The sequence below is a fragment of the Vipera berus genome (assembly GCF_964194415.1).
Source record: "Vipera berus genome assembly, chromosome: 10".
Taxonomy (NCBI): Eukaryota; Metazoa; Chordata; class Lepidosauria; order Squamata; family Viperidae; genus Vipera; species Vipera berus.
In genome coordinates, this window is record NC_138213.1 from 20,636,128 (window position 1) to 20,659,162 (window position 23,035).

General features: G+C 41.2%; 1 protein-coding gene across 1 annotated transcript in view; it reads right to left on the reverse strand.

The window, feature by feature from the left end:
• Nucleotides 1-22,011: 22,011 nt before the first annotated feature.
• LOC308672916 (uncharacterized protein) overlaps nucleotides 22,012-23,035 on the reverse strand; it is a 37,999-nt gene continuing 36,975 nt past the window's right edge. Inside the window, exon 3 of the mRNA XM_081336209.1 lies at nucleotides 22,012-22,201. The gene's annotated coding sequence lies outside the window, so the exon portion shown is untranslated. The remainder of the gene's footprint in view (nucleotides 22,202-23,035) is intronic.

Here is a 23,035-nt window from a genome sequence, read left to right on the forward strand (position 1 = left end):
ATCAATATTTAAATTCAACTTTTAGTATTTATACTTCCAAATTGTAAATGACCAAAGTTTTCTTTATATCAATTCATAACAAAATCTGGTATTCAAAGTATACATCTTGTCTATTTAAGTATATTCTATTTTAATTAGTAATATAAAATCCTTGCTGATAAATCAAAGCCCCAATTTTCTTCAGCCTTATTCTAGCTTTCTTCCTTTGCCATCTCGCTCTCCATGTCAGTGCTTTTAGGTCATCAAATAGATCTCCCTCTGTTATTATATATATTATTTGAAATAAAAGAGACCAAACAGTTGCCATTTTTTGGAAGGGCTAATAAATCATCTCTCTATTATTCCAGATCCCCATAATTGTCCTGGTATGTTTATCTTCCCTTCGGTCTGTTCTTCTTCTTGCTCCTCAAGTTTCTTCTGGTTTATATAGAAAGTCTTTTCCATTATCAATGTTGTCAGTCCCTTTTCTGGACTTTCCATTGACTGTATTTGTTGGTCAGTTGAATCCTGTCATAGTATTTAATTGTTCCAGTTCTTCTGTTATGTTTTGTGTAGTTGATTCTTTAATTGTAGTCAAAATTTGAGTTCATATATCTAGGCTGACATCTTGTTCTTTTCTGTAGCATTTCAATAATAAATAAATAAACCTTTATTGTCAAAGTACAACATGTGTACATTGAGATTAGCTGAGCCTCCCTCCATGCTCCCTCCCCCCAACACACAGTGACAACAAACCCTCCATCCTACCACACCATGTGAACCAACTACACCACACACCGGCCTCCCAAGTCAATTCTGCATAAGTTCACAGAGATTATATCCCATTCAAAAGCCTAACAGCCTGTTGGTACGGCTGGCTATACTCCTATATCTCCTACCGGATGGTAGGAGAGTAAAGAGATACCGTCCAGGGTGTAAGTCATCCCTGAGAATTTTCCTCATTCTTCCAAGGCAACGAGCCCTGGCGATGTCATCCAGTGGTGTCAGGGGACAGCCCACAATGTCTTGTGCTGTGCTCATTACCCTCTGTAATACTTTCCTGTCCGCGGCTGTCAGACCAGCATACCAAACATGTTCCGGCATCAAGTTCCCTTCGTCCTGTGCACTCCCATATGGAGGGCCTTCTCAGGGTGCCAATGGTAAAAGACTGCCGGTGGATAACACCCAGGGGGAGGGCCTTCTCAGTGGGTGCGCCTGCCCTTTGGAACCATCTGCCCGTGGAGCTTAAGACTGCCCCCGACCTTCAGTCATTCCGCCGGGACCTGAAGACCTGGCTCTTTGAGCTTTCCGGCCCAGGCTGAGAGTTTTTAATTGGGGTTTTATATTTTTCAGGGATCAAATTTAATTATTTTTAACTGTTTTTAACTTTTGTATTGTATTGACGTTTTTAAATACTTTGTAAACCTCCCTGAGTCCTACGGGAAAAGGGCGGTATATAAATTCAATAAACTTAAACTTAACTTAAACTTAAACCACAATACCATACAAGAGGACACTCTCTATAGTAGACCGGTAATAAGGGTCATAAGCTGTTGTTCTACCCTGTTCTTCCGCAAGACCCTAAGAAAGTGAAGCCTCTGTTGGGCCTTTCTAACCACCTGGGTTGTGTTAACTTTCCAGGTCAGATCTTCACAGAGGTAGACTCCCAGAAATTTAAAGAAGGAAACTCTCTCCACCCAGTCTCCCCGAGGTAAAGTGGGGCAGGTTCCTCCTTTTCTCTCCGGAAGTCTAATACCATCTCTTTCATCTTGCCGATGTTTAGGTGCAAGTTGTTGTTACTACACCATATGGATAGTTTTTGTACCTCCGCCCTGTATGCTGTCTCATCCCCACCTGTAATAAGTCCCACCAGAGTTGTATCATCTGCGAACTTGATTATCACAGTGGATGGGTCAGATGATACACAATCATATGTGTATAAAGAGTACAGGTAGGGGCTAAGCACACAGTCCTGTGGCGTGCCTGTGCAAAGCTTCAGGGAGGTGGACAAAGCAGACCTGACCCTCACTGTTTGTAACTGGTCCCTAAGAAAGTTTTGAATCCAATCGCAGATGGCGGGGGAGAATTTCAAGTCAGTCAGCTTCTTGATGAGAATGCTCGGCAAAATGGTGTTGAAAGCCGAGCTGTAGTCAACAAAAAGCATCCTGACATAACTTCCAGGTTTATCAAGATGACTTGCTACAGAGTGTAAAGCAGTAGCTATGGCATCGTCTGTCGACCTATTTCCCCTGTAGACAAATTGATGTTTATCAAAGTCCAGTGGGAGGCATGTCCTAAGATGTTGGAGAACCAATCTTTCGAAGCATTTCATGACTACAGACGTTAATGCAATAGGTCTGTAGTCATTCAGGCACTCAACTGCAGTTTTCTTGGGGACTGGGACAATGGTAGCTGCTTTCAAGCACGATGGTACACATGCCATTTGCAAGGAGATGTTAAAAATCTTTGTCAGGACCCCTGCTAATTGGTCGGCACAATTCCTGACCACTATCCCCAGCACCCTGTCTGGGCCTGCGGCTTTGCTGGGATTCACAGCCTTCAATACAGCTCTCACTTGGTGTTCACACAGGGTGAGTGGCTGAGAGTCAGAAGGCCGGCCAGCAGAGGCTACGGGGTCTGGTCTTTTAACCTCGTAGCAGGCGAAGAAGATATTCAGCTCCTCAGCCAATGAGGCATCGGTGTTTGCCATGCTCCTCGTGCTGCCCTTATAGTTGGTTAAGTGCTGCAGTCCCTGCCATACTTGCCTTGGATTGTTATCTGCTAAGTGGTTCTCCACCTTTTGTTTGTATTGTTGTTTTGCCATCCTAATGCCTCTTCTGAGGTTTGCCCTGGCCTCTCTGTATCTATCCCTGTCCCCTGCCTTAAAGGCAGAATCCCGGGCTCTCAGGAGTGTTCGTATCTCTGCAGTCATCCAGGGTTTACAGTTCCCGTAAACTCTAATGCACTTATCCGTTGTTACACTATCAGTGCATGTTCTAATATAAGAGAGTACGGCATCTGTATATGAATTTAGATCTTGTTCTTCAAATACACTCGTCAGTGGTTTCAAAGCAGTCCTGCAACTGACTGAGAGCACCCACTGGCCAGGTTCTGACCCTTTTTGTGACTGCCTGAGTCCTTTTCCTGAGAGGAACATACTTTGGGCACAACAGGAGTGAAAGATGGTCGGATGTACCCAGGTGGGAAAGAGGGAAAGCTCTGTATGCCTGTTTCAGATTGGAATACACGTGGTCTAAAGTGTTCTTCCCTCTGGTGGAAACTTGCACATACTGTGCAAACTTAGGGAGAACTGTCTTCAGACAAGCTTGATTGAAGTCCCCAGCCACGACAAGAGCGCCCTCTGGGTGAGTTTGCTGCTGCCTGGTGATGACGTCATACAGCTTAGAAAGTGCCATGCTGACATTGGCATCAGGTGGAACATAAACAGCTATAATAATTACCACAGTAATTTCTCTAGGCAGATAGAAAGGCCTACATATAACAGTCATCAGTTCCACATCTGGGAAGCAATACGTGTATACCAATCTGCTGTTATATAGTGTATATACAGTGTATATACACACACATTGCAAGCTGAAAGAATGGTTTCATTTAATGCTTTTAACATAAGGAGAATCTGTTCCTGGTCTTCATCCATATTCTCTTAGTAATGTATTAAATTAAGAGCTTTAAAGTCAGAGAATGAAAATAATTTTATAACTGAGTATAGAACACAGCTGAGCTTCTCACAGCTGATAATTGTCAAAGTTGAAAAAGTCTTATCTGTAGTCTGGGCTTCCAGCCAATTCTCCTTTAGACAATAACAAGTTGTAATATCAAATGTAGCCACAAGATGTCACCAATGCCATTTAAGGTTTTTTAAGTCCAAAATTTTTATAATCCTTTTTCCAATTTTACTTCTTTTTTGTAAACAAAAACCAAGGTCTTTAATAAGGATAAGAAATCTTTTGGTCCCCAAATTCTAGAAGATTAAGGTTATTCCTTCAGTGTTTTAACTCCCCTGGATAGTCAGCCACCACTATTCTTAGAGGGTGCAATAAAAGTTCTCTTCCTTCTCTCCTCATAGGGGGAAGATACTATGGGCAGCTTTTGCAGGAGAAAAAAAATACTTGGGATTAAAGAGAGGTTCAGATCTCACCCAGTCTCATCCGCACTGCTTTGGAGTGCCTAGTGGTAAGTTTGACTTCAGCTGTCTGCAGCCTAGTCATGAGCCATATTTCTATGGCCGGTCTTTCATCCGCCAGTTTGGAGGGCTGCCCCGGATCAAGTGGAAGGGCTACCACCCTCCTACAATCAAGCAGGGATCCCCTCCTTGCTGTTCGCCCCTACAGGGAGACTTTTGACCCTTTCCAGGGTCCCCCAACGGTGCAAAATCGAATGCGGAAGACGAAGCTTACCTTCCAGCGGCCACAGCAGCCACGATGGCAAACCGGAAGTCCTGAAATTATGTGTACTATTTCTAGGAATTCTACTGGGCATAATTTGATTACTTTTGAGTAAACATGCATTGGGCTGGCTACTATAATTCAAGGGCTAACAAGAAACTGGAAAAGGCTGTCTGGAAATGAGAACTTAAGGAGGGGAACACAGGAACTAGGGAAACAGACCAAGTGAGGATTAGGAAACAATCATTCTTGAATGGAAGAGTTGTAAAGCTCATTCAGAGCCAGGGAATGGACAATCCCCAAAATTCTCTCAGGGTTACTTCCCCAGCAAACATTTGGTAATACCACCAAATTTCATTGATGCATCTAGCAAAGTTGTTTTGTCCAAATTTAAGGTGGGAAAATACAAAGTTAGATTACAGATAACCATTGATTTACAACCACGATTGTCTCCAAAATTTCTGTTGCTCAGACAGTGGTTAAGTGAGTTTTGCCCCATTTTACAACCTTTCTTGCCACAGTTGTTAAGTTAATCACTGCAGTTGTTAGCTAGTAACACAGTTGTTAAGTGAATCAGATTCCCCCATTAACTCTGCTTGTCAGAAGGTCACAAAAGGTGATCCCGGGACACTGCAACCATCACAAAAATATGTTTCCAAAAGTCTGGATTTTGATCACATGACCATGGGGATGCTACAAGAGTTTTAAGTGTGAAAAACAGTCATATGTTTTTCAGTGCCATTGTAATTTCGAACAGTCACTAAATGAACTTGTTGAATGAAAAATCTTCCTCAGGGTCCAGTCCAAGCCGGCAATAAACAACATGGAGACTGCTTTAGAAAGAAGGTTGTAGTTTATTGAAGAGGAGAGCCAGACAGAAAGACGGCTTTGGAAAAACTGACCACAAGTAGTAGGGAGTGGGTTTTCATACCTTCTGGGGCTCTTGTTTGGAGTTGTTCCTGTGGCATGAACTTTGACCTGAATCTGAGCTTTTCTGGAATTCTGATGGTGGTGGGTTAATCCTATTATGTCCCAAAGGTCATATCCTCCTTCCCTGGGGCTGTGGCTGATGAGTTGGATTTTTGGTGTGAGGGATTGTTGATTCTAGGGATCTTTCTTCCTAATCCCAGCTTCCTGACTCCAATCTTTCTGACAAGATTATCACATCTGCATTTCCGCAGACCTGGCTTCTGTCTGGGGCAAAGAGACTTGGGGGGGGGGTTGGTTTCTGACTTTAAAATCCTTTGGGGAAATATATTCTGCCTTTTTAATATTTCCCAAAATATTTCTTTCTCTGGATTCTTTCCACAAACTGTTGTCAAGGACATCCTATACAGCCCATAAAATAGCACTAACATAGTTCATAAAATCAAGCCCGCCTCCATGAATGCATTGAACGAATCCTGGTCTGACTCATTTCTGCAATCCAGTTCCACGGACTCCCTTCTTTCGATTGCCACTCAAAACCTGCTAACGAAAAACTTCAACACTTAAATCAGTGAAGAAAATATGAACCATTAGCCAGGAATTCAAGTCACCAAATTTCAGTTATTGTTAGGAAAAGTTTCAAGAGTTCTTCTTAAGTGATGGACTCTCTTTGGCTGGGCTTTAAATGAAGTGTCGGGGGTACCGTTGGCATAGGAATTCTTCCCATATGTTAGATTCTTTTGCACATACTTAAATGTGCTCTCTCTTTATAGCTCAAAAACATAAAACAATATGTAAACTATTGTGCTAGTCTCTGACTACAATAAACATTTAATTTAAATTTAAATTTAAATTAGTAAACCATGCTGTATTTCTCCAGCTTTGTCTATCACAAGCGTATAAAGGTTATGAGGTAGAACCTGATATAAAAGGTTCAAGTAGCCATTTCATAGAACAGCACATCATTAACAACCTATAAACAACTACCCAAAAATATTTTTTTAAAAAACTTCGCTCTGATGAAAACTAATGTAAAAGCATGTGAAATTTATATTATGGCTAAGGAGTGGGAAAGCATGGCATAAGTTAATTTTTATAGATGGATTTAAAACTATAAATTCTTGATTGTGCTGAAAGGAATAAGATCAAGAAGTTAGGAAAATATATGAAGTTGGTCCAGAGTCTACTACAGAAATCCCAACTAATGGTTATCATTCAATTATGCACTGGCTTCCCAATTTTAATTTTTAAAAAATTAAATGGTAGAAACTTTGTGTGGTCAGCAATTTCATGTCAGAACACCCAAAACTCACAAGCTTTGGTAATCTTCAGAAACATTAAGCATTTTTTTTAAAAAAAAAACATTTTTTAAAAGCAGGATTCTGTAGAGCCCATCTGTGCTGTTACATCAGCCATAAGGCACTATGCAGTGCATATTGTGCTGCCACCATGTGGTTGTTTGGGGAACTACAACATTATGTAAATTTGGGGAACTACAACATTATGTTAATTTGTTCAGCCAACCCCTCCCATTTGTGATGTACTTCTTTCTTCTCCTTAAACCCCTCCCATTTGTGACGAACTTCCTCCTTCTTCTTACCCTGAATGTTCTATCTCTTCCTGCCACCATCTCACATGCGGTGGTCTCTTCATGCTAGGAATATTACTGTCTTTTGACCTTGAAATACCGTCCATTTCTTCATCTACCACACCTTGTCTGCTGTAATCTTTTCTACATGCAAATAAAGGTCCTTCTGGATGATTAAAAGGTAATTTCATGAGTTCTGCTATCTGGCAAAGGCTGTTAACAGTGATAGTATCCGCTTATACAGGCCAGGCACAGGGGTCTCAGCAAGGGGATAAATCATTAAACAACAGTCAGAGTCAGAATAGTCAAAAAACAGGAAGACTTCCGGTGGCGACGCGACGCTGAAAGACAGCCGTTTTTGGGCTGCCCGCTCCGCAGCTGTGTTTTTCCATCGTAAACAGCGTCGATCAGCTGTTTAGATGGATTTGAAGCCCCCTCCTCGGGAGAAGAGGAGGGGGTGAGGCCCCAGGTAGGGGTTGAGCTCTCCGGGCCGCCTGAGCTGAGAGCTTGGGCGGCTGAAGGATGAGCCCCCCCGAAGCCTGGGTTGCTCCGAGCTGCGCAGTGCCTCTGCTCTGGGATTTTTGGAGCAGAACCAGGCGTTAGCAACCACCCCTGCCAAAAGGAAATACTTTTGATTATCAAGATGCAGGCAGAGCGGTACAGGAGGTCAAGGTGAAGTGGACTCTTTATTTTTACTCTCTAGCTCAATGGATTTTATAGCTTTAAAGTGAAAGTGCGTAATAAGTGAAAGTGGGGGAAGATGGCGGCTAAAACTTCTAAAGCTCTTCGGAATGCGGGGTCTTCCCTGGTGCAAGAGACCTCATTGCAAGCTTTGCTTCCTCCTGCATTGACGCTTAAGGATTTACAAGACGCTCTTGGAAAGCATGCACAATTGATGTCTGATATGATGGATGAAAAGTTGAAAAAGCTGGAGGAGAAAATGGAGGAGAAAATGGAGAAATTGGAGAAGAAGATGGAAGAGAAGCTGAGAGCAATGAGGGTGGACATCTTGTCTATGGTTGAATCCGTAGCTGAATGTGTGCTACAGCTGGATATAAAAGTGGAGGACCTCAGTCAAAAGAACTCTATATTAGAAGCAAAGGTATTAGAAAATGAAAATATAAGGGATAAAATGGACGAAGAATTGAGCCTTGTTCAGTATAATCAGATGCAGTATGCTATTAGAATTAGGGGTTTAAAGGAGAATGGTAAAGAAGATTTAAAGCAGCTGATTTCTGAGGCTCTGGAAGGGGTACTGGGCCAGTCAGCATCTGAAATTGAGGGAAATATGGACAAAGTTTTTCGTGTAAATTCATGGATTGCAAGACAGAGGAAGTTACCCAGAGATGTGGTGGTCTATTTTACAAAGAGAGTAATTAGAGATGAAGTCATTCAAGCTGCTTATGATACTAATTTGGTAGTGGCTGAGCAAGAAGTTTTGGTTTTAAAAGAGATCCCTCCGAAGATCCTAAGGAGAAGGAAAGATTTTGCATTTCTAGTACAGGAACTTAAGAAACGTGATATTAAGTTTAGATGGGAGATTCCAGTTGGATTGGTGGCGACGCACGAAGGTAAAAGACATCGTTTGGTTACTGTGGCTCAGGCACGTGATTTTTATAGTAATGTGTTAAAAGCAACCCCCCTATCATTTTTGGAAGCTGCAAAAGGATACGGTGTGGGAAAGCTTCAAGATGTTGCAGATAGACAGACAGAGGACAATGGTGTTGGAGGGGATCAAGTCACAGTCTCATCGGTTGCTGCAGGAGGCCAGAAGATGACGCGTGCCGCCCTAAGAATTGCGAGACGAGAGCAAGAGCAAGACCAGCAGAAAGTTATGGAATCTTCAAAGTGTGCTTACAGTGAAGATATGGGAGGAGAGCGGTCTAAAGAAGTTTTGGGGGTCATGACAGAGGTGCTCCAAAAGTTTTGGGGCGTTAAGATTGCTGATTAAATTTTTAGATTAGAATGTCAATGGAGTAAAATTATTATAGAGGAGAAAGAAAGTTTTTTTTTAATATTTTACACAAAAAGATTGATGTTATTTGCTTGCTAGAAAAGTATATTAGGGTTATGGACTTAAAGTATGTGTTGAACTAAGAATGGGTATGTAAGCTCCTAATTAACAACAAGTTGTCTTAGAGATTGCCTAAATCTTTTTTTTATATACTCTTTTTATTTGAACTTTTATTTGAACTTAAGGATGATTTGGAACTGCGAGACATTTGGCGTGATACATGCAAGAACTATTTTTGATCATCGTTTAGTTTGGTCGGAGATTATTAAGATTAACAGAGATAAGCGCTTTTGGCGCGTAACTGAGAATTTGTTTGGAAATTAGAGAAAGGTGGGAGAATGCAAATAGCAGGTGAAAGGTTTTTTTTTCTTTTCTGTTTTTTTTTTTTTTTGAAATTAATATGAATAAGGACTGGGATTAAGAAAATTTATTTTGAGTAAAGCTCCTTTTCTGTTTTCCTCTTTTTCTTTTCTACTTTATTTGTAATATTAATATTGTTTGTGAATATTGTGAAGAGGAACTGAAGAGTCTCTTGTTGCGAGTGAAGAAGGAGAGTGCAAAAGTTGGGTTGAAACTAAACATTAAGAAAACCAAGATCATGGCATCCGGCCCTCTCAATTCCTGGCAAATAGATGGGGAAGAAATGGAGGTAGTGACAGATTTTATTTTCCTGGGCTCCAAGATCACTGCAGATGGGGACTGTAGTCAAGAAATTAAAAGACGCTTGCTCCTCGGGAGGAAAGCCATGGCAAATCTAGACAGCACACTAAAAAGCAGAGACATCACCCTGTCAACAAAAGTGCGTATAGTCAAGGCTATGGTCTTCCCAGTTGCAATGTATGGCAGTGAAAGTTGGACCATAAGAAAGGCTGAGCGCAAAAGAATTGAGGCCTTTGAACTCTGGTGCTGGAGAAGACTCCTGCGAGTCCCTTGGACTGCAAGGCGATCAAACCGGTCAGTCCTAGAGGAGATCAACCCTGACTGCTCTTTAGAAGGCCAGATCCTGAAGCTAAAACTCAAATACTTTGGCCACCTAATGAGGAGGAAGGACTCACTGGAGAAGAGCCTAATGCTGGGAAAGATTGAGGGCAATAGAAGAAGGGGACGACAGAGAATGAGGTGGCTGGATGGAGTCACTGAAGCAGTAGGCGTGAGCTTAAATGGACTCCAGAAGATGGTAGAGGACAGGAAAGCCTGGAGGAACATTGTCCATAGGGTCACGATGGGTCGGACACGACTTCGCAACTAACAACAACAACAATATTGTTTGTACTCATTTTATATGAGCTAGAGAGAGATAGAATTTATAGTTTATTGTTGATAACATAGGGGTGTTTATGTTTGTTTTTCGATTTTATGCCCTGTATTTAGCTCTGGGAAGTGGGGGGGGAGGAGGGAGTGGGGGAGAGGGATAGGGAGGGTTGGATAGGGGTGGGGGAGGGGGGGATTTAAGTCAAAATGTATTGTAAAACTTTTTAAATAAAAAAAAAAGAATAGTCAAAAAACAGTAATGATCAGACTTCCGGGTGGCGCTTCAGCGGCGAGGACAGTCGGATTCGACCGCCAGCCCTTCGATCCTGTTGAAGCGGCAGAATAGCCGACGATCAGCTGTTCTGCCACTCAAAAACCCTTCTCCTCGGGCAAAGAGGGGAGGGGGAGCTTCCAGGTAGGGGTAGAGCTCCCCTAGAGCCCCAGAACATTTGTTCTGGGGCATGAAGGGTGAGAGCCCCCCCGAAGCCTGGGAATGCTCCGGACGAAGGACTCTTCTGCTTTAGCAGAACAAGATGCTGAATCCACTCCTGCCAGATCTGATTGACATCTTGAGTGACGGTAGCAGCAGAGCTGATGCAGGAGCAAGATAAATATCAAGTACAAAGCTTTAACTCTGAAACTCAAACTCTCTTCCTGCTCCAATGATCATTTTGAAAGAAGGGGAAGATGGCGCCTGACTGATTTTTTTTTTCTTTTTAACAAGAAGCGAAAGTGTTTTTCTTTATTTTATTTTTATTTTTTATTTTTTATTTTAATCCCATTTATATCCCGCCCTTCTCCGAAGATTCAGGGCGGCTTACAATTTAAGCACAAACCAATGTGCTTAGCAATAGCCTTCATTTAAAGTAAAGTGACTGTTTGAACTGAGTTGGAATATGTAAAATGGACTTTTAAACCTTAAAAGAGCTACTTATAATTTGGAGGTGCTAAAAAGTTATTTTAAAAATTTGGTTATTTCACAGTTTAACTACAAAGTAATAAATGGACTAGAAAGTGAAAGTGTGTATTGAAAGTCATTAGTTGCAAAGATGGCTCCCAAACCGCATAGACCCGTTTTTAAAAGTGCTGAGGCATTGTTTGTTCAGCAATCTGGAACGCAGTCTTTGAAGTTACCTCCCGAAGCTGCTGCATCTGTATTGTTTTTAAAAGATTTACAATATGCTCTAAACGATGCCTTAAAAATTCAGTCTGGAAAAATATTTGAGAAGGTGGCAGAATTTATTGGAAAGGAGAGCAAGAAAATAAGGGAGGATACTTTGATGGCACTTCAAGTGTTTTCAGGCTGTATTGAGAATCTGGATGAATGTGTGGAAGAAGTGAAACAAAATAATCTGATGCTGGAGGCTAAAATGGGTGAAGTGGAGAACAAAATGGAAAAACTTGAAGATGATATGATGATGATGCAATATAGAGATATGGAATTCGCCCTGAGGATCAGAGGTTTGAAAGAAAATCCGCAGGAGAATCTGGAAGAGACGTTGGTGGATGCCCTGGCGCCTATTTTGGGGTTTCAACTTGAGGATTTTTTTGGGAAGATAGATAAAGCATTTTGTGTTAATTCTTGGATTGCTAAACAAAGGAAACTGCCAAGGGATGTGGTTGTGTATTTTACAAAGAGAAAGATTAGAAATGAGATCATTCAAATCTCTTATCATAAAAGACTTAAAGTGGCTAATCAGGAGGTTTTGATTCTGAAAGAGATTCCTCCAAGAATTTTGAGAAAAAGGAAAGATTTTTTCTTTCTGACAGATGAATTAAAGAAACAACAGCTTCGGTTTAGGTGGGAGATACCAGTGGGGATTGTGGTGAATTAGTGAATTAGTGTGGTGGGATGGAGGGTTTATTATCACTGTGTGTTGGGGGGAGAGAGCACAGGGGGAGGCTCAGCTAATCTCAATGTACACATGTTGTACTTTGACAATAAAGGTTTATTATTTATTATTATTCTGGAGAAAGATATTGTCTTAATACAGTAGAGAAGGCACGTGATTTTTATTCTAATGTATTGAAAGCAGGCTTACCGTCATCCTCAGAAGAAAAAAAAGGAAAGGAAGAAGGAGAGCGACAGTTACAAGAAATAGTTTCGGAGGCTGTGCAATCCTTGGCTTTATTTAAAGATCTTAAGATTCAAAGAATGACACGGCTGCATTTAAATTTAAAGAATAATAATAATAATAATAGTAGAGATTAATGAAGGACTTTGATAGAAATAAGATTTGGAACTTGTTAAACATAAATAAAATGGAACTTGTTAAAGATCGTAGGATAATCAAGATCTAATAATGGTGGATATTTGGGGATGGTATTTACAGTAGATCTTAAAAATTAGAATGTATGTATTTAAACTGTTAGTCTAAATGTTGAAGATGTGGCTGTGATGATGCAATGTATTATTATGTATGGTTGAATTGTAAAAGATTATAATTTTAAAAGTTAAAGTAATTTAGTGGAATATGTAAGATCTTTAAGAAAAAGATATTTATAACTAATAACTATAGTAGAATTTTTGGTACTGTTATATTGGAAGAAGGCTGATTTGTTTATTATAGAAGAATGGATTTTGAAAGTTTTGAATTAGATAGAAATGGTAGAATTTGGAATATGTGAAGAATATTTGTAATGGAGATATATTATGATGTTTAAGGAGAGTTAAAGCGCGACTGGATTTAAAGTGTAATTATAGTTAGTTAGTATATTTTAGATTAAGATTGTGAAAATAATACCCTGTATTCTGCTTTGGGAAGTTGGGGGGGGCTGGGGGAGGTAGGGGTATTGGGTGGGTTAGGGTATGAGTTAGGGGTAGGGGGGGATGGGGTTTTTGTTCAAAAATGTACTTTAAAACTTTTTAATAAAAAAAAAGACAGTAATGATCCTGCCTGTCCGCATGTATGGTGGAAGTGAAAGAACGGAGTTTAAGGAGAAGGAGGAAGTACGTCACAAATGGGAGGGGTTGGCTGAACAAATTAACATAATGTTGTAGTTCCCCAAATTTACATAATGTTGTAGTTCCCCAAACAACCACATGGTGGCAGCATAGTGCCTTATGCATCAGAGGCATATCTCTACTCCAGGAAGATGAAAGGCAGCTGTTCGGCCACTGCCATTGATGAAATTGTCCTCTGCCACCAAATTTGGGCTGTGATAGTCTTCTTACCCCAAGGGGTCTCTTCATTGGGTCTTCCTGTTGTGAAGGGGAACAAGCAAGAGAAAAAATGCTTTCATCGGGATTTTTTTCCAGTTTTTTTTATTTCTCAGATTTAAATACTATTTACTTGGTTCCATATCTGGATGGGGATGTGCTGTAAATTACTGGTTCTTAAAAGAAATATAAAGGCACCCTCAACTCAAGCTCACTCCTGGGGACATTTTTGTTGCAATTTTTCCAAAGTGGTTTTACCATTGCCTTCCCTGGGGCATATTTTCCAGATGGCCCTCCATCCAATTTTATCCCTAGTCTGCAAGATAACAAACAGAATAACAGAGGTGGATGGGACCTTGAAGGTCTTCTAACTTCAGTACTCAAAATTCAATAACCTCCATGTTGTCTCGAAAGGCATGGCTGTTTGCTAGGATCTGAATAAACTACAAGGACAAAATTATAATGGGAATATGTAATGTAAAAAGCATGAGCACGGGAAAGCTCGACTCAGTGACAGATGAAATAAAAGTCACAAATTAACATCTTAGCCATCAGCTGAGATAGACTGAGATTGGATATTCAGAGTCTAAAACTCGTGGCATGAAAAACAAAGAAAAAAACAGCATTTCTTTTATAGTTACCAAGAGTATAACAAGAATACTTTAGATTGGACGAATTAATATGACAATCATTCAGGTTTCTGCTCCAGCTACCAATGAGATTGATGAGTTTTATGATTAAGTTCAATTTGAGACACATCATGCGAGCAAATGTTGCTTGTGATTAGAGACTGGAATACCGGTATAATGGAATGCTGGATGGCTTTGGGGAACAAGGGGAAGAGACACTGCATGGGAAATAGCCAAACAAGAGAAGTGAGGGCCCTCAGTCACTCAACAGTGAGAGAAAGAAATTTAGCAAGGCTCCACCTTCCCGGATTAAACAGATTAAAGTGGCACTGGGCAATTTGTACTTTCAGACACAACATTAATGTCACCTTATAATAAAGTAGAATTAGTTAACCTCTGCTTGTTTCTTGTGTCGTTTCCTGTGAGGTTTATCTGGGAGTGCTGATATCAATCTTGCAATTCTCCTACTCTCTTCCAAGAGAGATTTCAAGAATAAATCCACAAGGAACAGCGGGACTGCTGAGCATCTGGCAGCTGCATTTTTACAATACCAAAAACAAGTAGATGTACAGATGGGCAACATACATACTTATGCTGTGACCTAAGTAACACATGTAGCTAGCAACTCAATCAATGCTTCTGCATTCCCATGGAAATTTGCAGAAGGGACCAGAATCAATTACATACTTTTGTTTCACTGGAGGTTTTTAAGAAAAGACTGGACAGTCACTTGTCTGAAATGGTATAGGGTCTCCTGCTTGAGTGGGGGGTTGGACTAGAAGACCTCCAAGGTCCCTTCCAGCTCTACTCTGATTGATTGATTTGAACACTGGACCCTATCCAACACAATGCAATTTAATGATGAAAAGTAGGGTTTTATACCAAGAGCAAAAAACGAAAAACAGATGCACAGGTATAGAATGGGTAATACCTATTCAACAGCAGTAACTGCGAGAGGGATCCAGGAGCCCTAGAGAACAACCACTTAAATATGAGCCTGCAGCTGTCAAAAAAGCCAATGCAGTCCTAGGCAACACCAATACAGATACTATCAAGCTAACATGAAGTTAGTGCCACTTTATCCAGCACCACGCTCAGAATGCTGCATCCAGTTTTGGTCACAAAAAAGATTTTGAGACTCTAGAAATAGTGCAGAAAAGGGCAACAAAGATGATTAAGGGACTGGAAGTGAAATGAACATTTGCGGGAACTGGGAATGTCTAGTCTAATGAAAACAAGGATTCATGTGACGTAATAGCAGTCTTCCAATATTTGAGGAATTGTCACAGAGGGGAGGGGGTCAACCTCCAAAGTACCTGAGGGCAGGTCCAGAAGTAACAAATGGAAACTTAATAAGGAGAGATCCAAACTAGAATTAAGGAGAAATTTCCTGTCAGTGAAAACAATTAAGTAGTGGAACAGCTTGCCCCAAGAAGTTGTGGGTGAATGGCTGTCACAGAGCAGAGGGGGTTGACTTATTCTCCAAAGCATCTGAGGGCAGAATAAGAAGGATGGAAGCTCATCTAAGAGAGATCGAACCTGGAATTAAGAAAAAAATTCCTGTCAGTGAGAACAATTAATCAGTGGAACAGATGGCCTGCGGAAGTCGTGGGTGCTCCATCACTGGAGGTTTTCAAGAAGAGACTGGACAGCCACTTGCACTTGCTCAAGCAGGGGATTGGACTAGATAGAAGATCTCCAAGGTCCCTTCCAATTTAATTAGGACCTAATTATAAGCAGAAACCCCTAGAAAACAAATCAAATAATGAGGCAAGGAGGGATGGGAAGGAAAACAAACTCAAACACCAAATAGGAGACATAGGAAGCATACCCAGATCACAAATGCCTATATATACAAATACACAAAGTTTGGGGAACAAACAGGGTGAACTAGAATTAATAATACATGAAGGTAGATATGATATAATTTGAATTACTGAAACTTGTTGGGACAAGACCCATGAGTGGAACACACTTGGTAAGGCCACACCTGGAATACTGTATCCAGCTTTGGTCACCACAATGTAAAAAAGATGTTGAGACTCTAGAAAGGGTACAGAGAAGAGCAACAAAGATGATTGGGGGACTGGAGGCTAAAACATATAGGGAACGGTTGCTGGAATTGGGTATGTGTAGTTTAACGAAGAGAAGGACAAGGGGTGACATGATAGCAGTGTTCCAATATCTCAGGGGCTGCCACAAAGAAGAGGGAGTCAAGCTATCCTCCAAAGCACCTGAAAGCAGGACAAGAAGCAATGGATGGAAACTAGTCAAGGAGAGAAGCAACCTAGAACTAAGGAGAAACTTGCTGACAACTTAGAACAATTAACCAGTGGAACTCCTTGCCTCCAGAAGCTGTGAATGTTCCAACACTGGAAGTTTTTAAGAAGAGACTGGACAGCCATTTGCCTGAAATGGTATAGGGTTTCCTGCCTGAGCAGGGGGTTGGACTAAATGACCTCCACGGTCCCTTCCAACTTACTTATTACTTATTATAAGGATATAAACTGTTCAAAAAACCCAGACCCCATAAAAGAGGACATGGAGTTGCACTATATGTAAAAGACCACTATATTGGTATAGAAACACATGAGACCAAAGACAAAAACCTAGAATGCATATGGCTCAGTGGGTTAGGACTCTGAGCTTGTCAATCAGATGGTCGGCAGTTTGTTGGGTTGAATCCCGAGTGCCGCGTAACAGAGTGAGCGCCTGTTACTCGTCCCAGCTTCTGCCAACCTAGCAGTTCGAAAGCACGTAAAAATGCAAGTAGAAAAATAGGGTCCACTACGATGGGAAGGTAACAGCGTTCCGTGCACCTTTGGCATCTAGTCATGCCGGCCACATGACCACGGAGACATCCTTGGACAAGCGCTGGCTCTTCGGCTTTGAAACGGAGATGAGCACCGGCCCCTAGAGTCGAAAACGACTAGCATGCATGTGCGGGAGAACCTTTACCTTTACCCTTTTATGTATATATATAATTTACCCTTTATATAATATATAATTGCTAACCAATTAACAAACATGTAGGAAACACACTACAGTAGTAATGGAAGACTTCAATTACACTGATATCAACTGGAAGACTAATTCTGAACCAAGTGAGAAATCGAATAGATTCCTGGCCAACCAAGTTGACAACTTTGTTGTCCAAAAGGTAGAGGAGGGAACTAGAGGGACAGCCATACTGAACTTAATTCTCATGAAGAAGTGATAGAGGGAGTTGAAACTGCAGGAACCTTGGGTGAGAGTGACCACATCATATTGGAATTCAATATAATGCAAACCACCAGAATATAATCCAACTAGTATCTTAAACTTTAAAAAAGCTGATTTTAACAAACTTAAAATAGCCTAAGAAAAATCCCATGGATGAAAATCCTAATGGGGAAAACAACTCAAGGTGTGGGAAACACTGAAAAATATGATCATAAAAGCCCAGTTCAACACAATACCACTGAAAAAGAAAAAATCCAAGAAGAAACCAGGATGGTTGCACAAAGATCTCTCTGACAAACTGAAACACAAAAAGGACAAGCACAAAAAGTGGAAAGAGGGACACATAAGGCAGAATATCAGCAGACAGCCAGAATCTGCAAAGAAGGAGTCAGGAAAGCAAAGGCTGAATGAATGAACAAAGACTTGCAACAAAAATCAAAGATAATTTTTAAAAAAGCTTATTTCAGCATATAAATAAATAGAAAAAAACAAGGAAATTGTAGGTCCACTAAAGACAGCAAGGAAGTAACAGGCAGCAGAGAAAAAGCAGAGCCGCTTTGCATTGGTCTTCACGCAAAAAGAACTATAGCCGAACCCCCCAAAAACACAACTGAAAAAGACAGACTAGAAATAAAAGTTAAAATAAATAAATAACAAAATGGTAAGAGAACACCCATCTGATCTTGATGAACATCCTGGAGCACCAGGGAGCTATTAGAGGATTGGAAAAGGACTGATGTGGTTCCCATCTTCAAAAAAGGAAAAAACACAGACCTGTTGTGATTCCTCACCGACCAGTGGATCCGGCAGCCGAGTCTGAGGACTCAGATGAGAAGGAAGGGTTTGGAGTGACATGGGAGTCTGAGAAAGGCTCTGAGGAGCACCAAGACTCACAGTCAGATGAGGAGCCTGGCCCCTCTACTCACGCTTGGGCAGAGACACAGCAGTTTTGGGAGCCTGAGTTGGGTGACAATGAGGATGTGCAGAGAGGAGAGGCAAGCAAGACAGAGGGGGGCAGTGGGGCAGCTCCAGAGGCAAAGGAAAAGTCATTAAGAAGCCACGCCCTGGCTGGACTATAAAAGGGCGAGGTGTGAGAGGTGCTGATTGCAGAAGGCAACCATTCACACTGCAGCTTTGTGTTTTGTTGATTGGGTTGTTTGCCTCTGAAGTCTTGGACATTGAGTCAGGTGTGTAAAAATAAAAATGGGGTTGTTTTTCTTGTGGGTCCTGCCTGGTTTCATGAAGAGGGGTTTTTCCTCATGAGTAAAGCAGTTGAGCAAGTACTTGCATAGGCTGGGACAGAACAAGACCCAGGAACTACAGACTGATACCTGAGAAGATACTGGAAAAGATAAGCAAAAAGATTTGCGAACATCTAAAAACAAAGAAAGTTATAACTAGAAGCCAGCATGGGTTTTTGTTAAAAACAGATCATGCCAAACTAATTTTTCTTCATTCTTTGATCAGGTGACTGATTTGGTGGAACAGCGGAATGCTGTGGACATTGTATACTTAGACTTCAGCAAGGCATTCTACAAAGTAAACGACAACAACCTATTTCTTGGAAAGTTTTAAAAAAGTGGGATAGACAGCATCACCATCATGGATTTTTAACTGGCTGACAAACCGCATTCAAAGAATAGTCCTTAATGGTGCTATGTCTACATGGAGGGAAGTAAGCAGTGGGATACCACAAGGTTAAGGGACGCGGTGGCTCAGTGGGTTAGGACGCTGAACTTGTCGATCGGAAGGTCGGCAGTTTGGCGGGTCGAATCCCGAGTGCCGCGTAGCAGAGTGAGTGCCTGTTACTCGTCCCAGCTTCTGCCCACCTAGCAGTTCAAAAGCACGTCAAAATGCAAGTAGAAAAATAGGGACCACTCCGGTGGGAAGGTAACAGCATTCCGTGCTAGTCATGCCAGCTACATGACCACGGAGACGTCCTCAGACAAGCGTTGGCTCTTCGGCTATGAAACGGAGATGAGCACCGGCCCCTAGAGTCGGAAACGACTAGCACGCATGTGCGGGGGAACCTTTACCTTTACCACAAGGTTCTATCCTAGGCCCAGTACTCTTCAGCATCTTCATAAATGACCTAGATGAGGGAATAGGAGGGGAACTTATCAAATTTGCAGATGACACTAACCTGGCAGGAATAGCCAACACCCCAGAAGACAAGCTCAGGATCCAAAAAGATCTTGACAGACTTGAACACTGGGCCTTATCACAAAATGAAATTCAATGTAGAGATTATGCAACTTTGCCTCTGAAAGGTGAAATGAGTTTGGGTTAAATGTTCCAAGATGTATAAGAGCTTGAATATGACTGTCCTATATTTTATCCCAATCTCTATCTGACGCCTTTCTCTTCCGTTTCGTCCCAAGAAAGACTTTAGTTGGATATAGGGGAATCTGTGTGTGTGTGTGTGTGTGTGTGTGTGTGTACTTACAATCATGTGATCAAAGCTTGACCCTTTTTAACAAGTCATGGTTGCATCTTGTCTTTTTTTAATTTCCTGTGGTCACCCATGCTCAGTGAACTTTTCTGATAGGGACACTTCTGTCCTGACCTCTGAGAAATTAAAAGCAATTTCTGTCTAATTGGCAAAAGAAGATCACTTTCCAAAGACCATTTGAGTAGCGCAAGAGTTGTCTAACTTAGCCCATGTCCAATGAACTCAAGATGTGGCAAAATTTAAAATGATCCATCTAATTAATATCTAGTCTTCAGGACATCCATGCAAGGAGGCACTAAAAATCAAGATGATCAAAGCTGTGTCCCTTTTTAGGTAATGGTTTCCATCACACAGTTGTGATCATGATCTTAATTTTTTGATCCCCCTTCCCATGAAAAACTTTGGGGATTGACGCCCTTCTTGGCTTTTGCTCAGTCCACTGAGACTGTTAATCCATGAATGTGCATTGCTTTCGTTTCTCCAGAATTCCTCTAGAATTCTCAGGCTGTGGACATTGCCAGTTTGCAGGAAAGTTCTGGTGCATTCTGAAATGACCAGACTTGCTAGATGTATGGAATCTTGGAGGCTCAGTGTTGCAATCCAGCTTGATGATGGGAATAGAGTTGGGAACTATTAGAGTTGATACACATTTTAAAAAGCAGAATTTTAATTAAACTTTGGCCCTTTCTTGACTTTTTTGAGCCCACCCCATGGATGATATCCCTGAAGGAATGTGGCTGTCCAAGTATATGGTTTTGTTTTGGTTTTTTGAATAAATGGATTACCTGAGTTGACACAAAACCTTAAGCCAGAAGCCACGTTTCCCAAGCACTTTGGCAAGGCTATACCTTGCATGGGCTGTGTGCAAGAGGGTGGCTAATGTTTCATCTGTTTCTTATGGTTGTTTTTTTTAATCATTTAAAGCTCCCCCTTTCCCTGGGACAGCTCCATCTCTTATTTACGTGTCCGTTTGCACGGACTGCTCAAAAGATAAGATGAAGGTTCATTTTACAAAAAGTGTTCATATTACCTGGTAAATGTGTCAGACAAGTCAAATAGGCTTTAAGGAGGTGTCAGAGATACAAAACTGAACATGAATCTGAAATAAGTGCTAATTGAATTCAAGCAGACAGTTGAGATAAAAAACATTCTGCTAATAAGAAATATGTATGAAATAAAGACAGGATCGACATGGCAAATGCAAATTATGTATGATTTAGCTTTTACATTATTAAATGTCTGACATATGTCTATTTTTGTAAGCTGATTCAAAGGCAGTGAACACTGCCCTCACTTTATAAGCAACGACGGAAGCACAGATGAATGTATGGTTTTTGAGAAGTAAACTATGTCTATGATGCTCAATTTAAAGTTTGATTGATACGTACCATCAGTGTAGACTGGTCTCTATTATAATTTTAGTCCCATTTCTTCACTATTCCTTGACTTATGATTAGGCCTGCATTTTTGGCTATCTGAATAGTATCAGCATACTACAGGTTACTGATGTTTATTATTCCAGGTTTAAAATCACACTCAAATCCTTCCAATGCAGCTTTCCTTAATATATGTTCGCATATATATTGAATAAATAAGGGGAGATTATATAGCTTTGTCTCACTCCTTTGCCAACCTAAAGCCAGATTGTACCACCATATTCTGTCTATAATGTGGTTTCCTGACCTGAATATAACTTCCTTGTAAGGACAGTGAGATGTTTTAGGATTTTTCTGAACTTGACATGATTGAGACCAAGACCTTTCTGTAATAAATGAAGTGTGAGAGTCCTCACAAGGCCAATGGTTCGTTGAGGCGCTTCCAAGAAAAAGGCAGCACGCAGGGATGCAATCAGGTGAAAGCTTTATTTAAATATAAAGCAAAGAAAAAGAGTTCCATGGCATGGAGGCATCCATGCCTGGATTGAGCCCATGGATCAGTCCCAAAGGGAGCTAGATCAAGAGCTAAAGTGCAGCCCCCGTGCAGGGGTTTTTATAGGGATTCCCAACCCCTCCCTTACCAATGAGAGTGAGGGGGCCGGAGGGCCATTAACTCTCTCCAATGGGGCTGCAGGGGCCGGAGGCCCCTGACCCACCAGTGGGAGCAAAGGTGCCTCTTTGCTCCCATCTGGTGACCTTTTAAGGAACTGCCATGGCTGGCACAAAAACATCTAACATGAAGTACCTATTGACAGCATGCATCAACAACAATATCTCATGTTCTTCAGTCAGCTTGAACAGGCATTCACAAGAAGTCAAGACTGGTTTGGAGGCACAAATACAGACACACAGGCACAACACTATACAATCCAAGTACATTTTCCTCTTTATTTCCAAACTTTGTGTCTGCCCTCCCAAGTAGACCAGAGAGGAAACATGACTAGATAAATTATTTATTGTACGGCAAGATTAACTGAATCTTCTTGTCTATGAGCATCTGCTGCTTTTTTGTACCCAGCTCTCACCAGCTCCAGTTGTTTCTTTAAGAGTAGGGTTGCTGGCCTCTTGTATAAGAAATCTGTGGCATAAGTAATGGTGCTTTCTGGCCCGGTTGTGCAGGTGGGATCCATATGTTGCCTGAAATGGAGACACACCAAGAGAGTTGTGCTGCGTTGTTATAGGCAAATTCAACAAGAGGTAGCATTTCAGCCTAGTTGTCTTGCTACTAAGGAATACAAATCTTAAACTGCCACAGTACCTGATCACCTCATATTTTTTCCATTGGAAACTGAATGATGAGATGGATGACATACAAATATGAATATTTAATCATTTCAAAGTACCCTCCAAATTTTGAAAGTTGATTTCATTTGTGTGTTGTGTCATGATTGACTGTCTATACAAAGAAGCAGTCCAAAAAAGTTGAGCTGTTTTGGGGGGCTCTTGGAAGATCCTTACAAAATTGAAATGGGCCAATTTGGTAAATAAATAAACTAAAGGGGATTTCTGAACCGGATAGCAATTTCAAGAGAAAAAAAAAATATCCATACATAAAGATAATCCTGAGTCCACTTGGTTTTCCTATTTCTCCTTGCCAAGGAGAGTATGATTAAGATGATTAAAGATCTGGAGACTGAAACATATGAAGAACAGTTGGGTTTGGCTAGACTGGAGAAAAGAAGGACTGGGAGTCACAATAGCAGTATTCCAGTATTTGAGGGGCTGCCACAAAGAGGAGGGGGTCAAAAATTACCAAAGGACAAGAAACAAGGGGTGGAAACTAATCAAGGAGAGAAGCAATCTGGAACTAAGGAAACAGTGAGGACAATTAACCAGTGGAACAGCTTGCCGTCAGGAGTTGTTTCATCACTGGAGGCTTTTAAGAAGAGACTGGACAGTCACTTGTCTGAAACACTATAGGGTCTCCTGCTTGAGTAGGGGGTTGGTCTGGAAGACCTCCAGGGTCCCTTC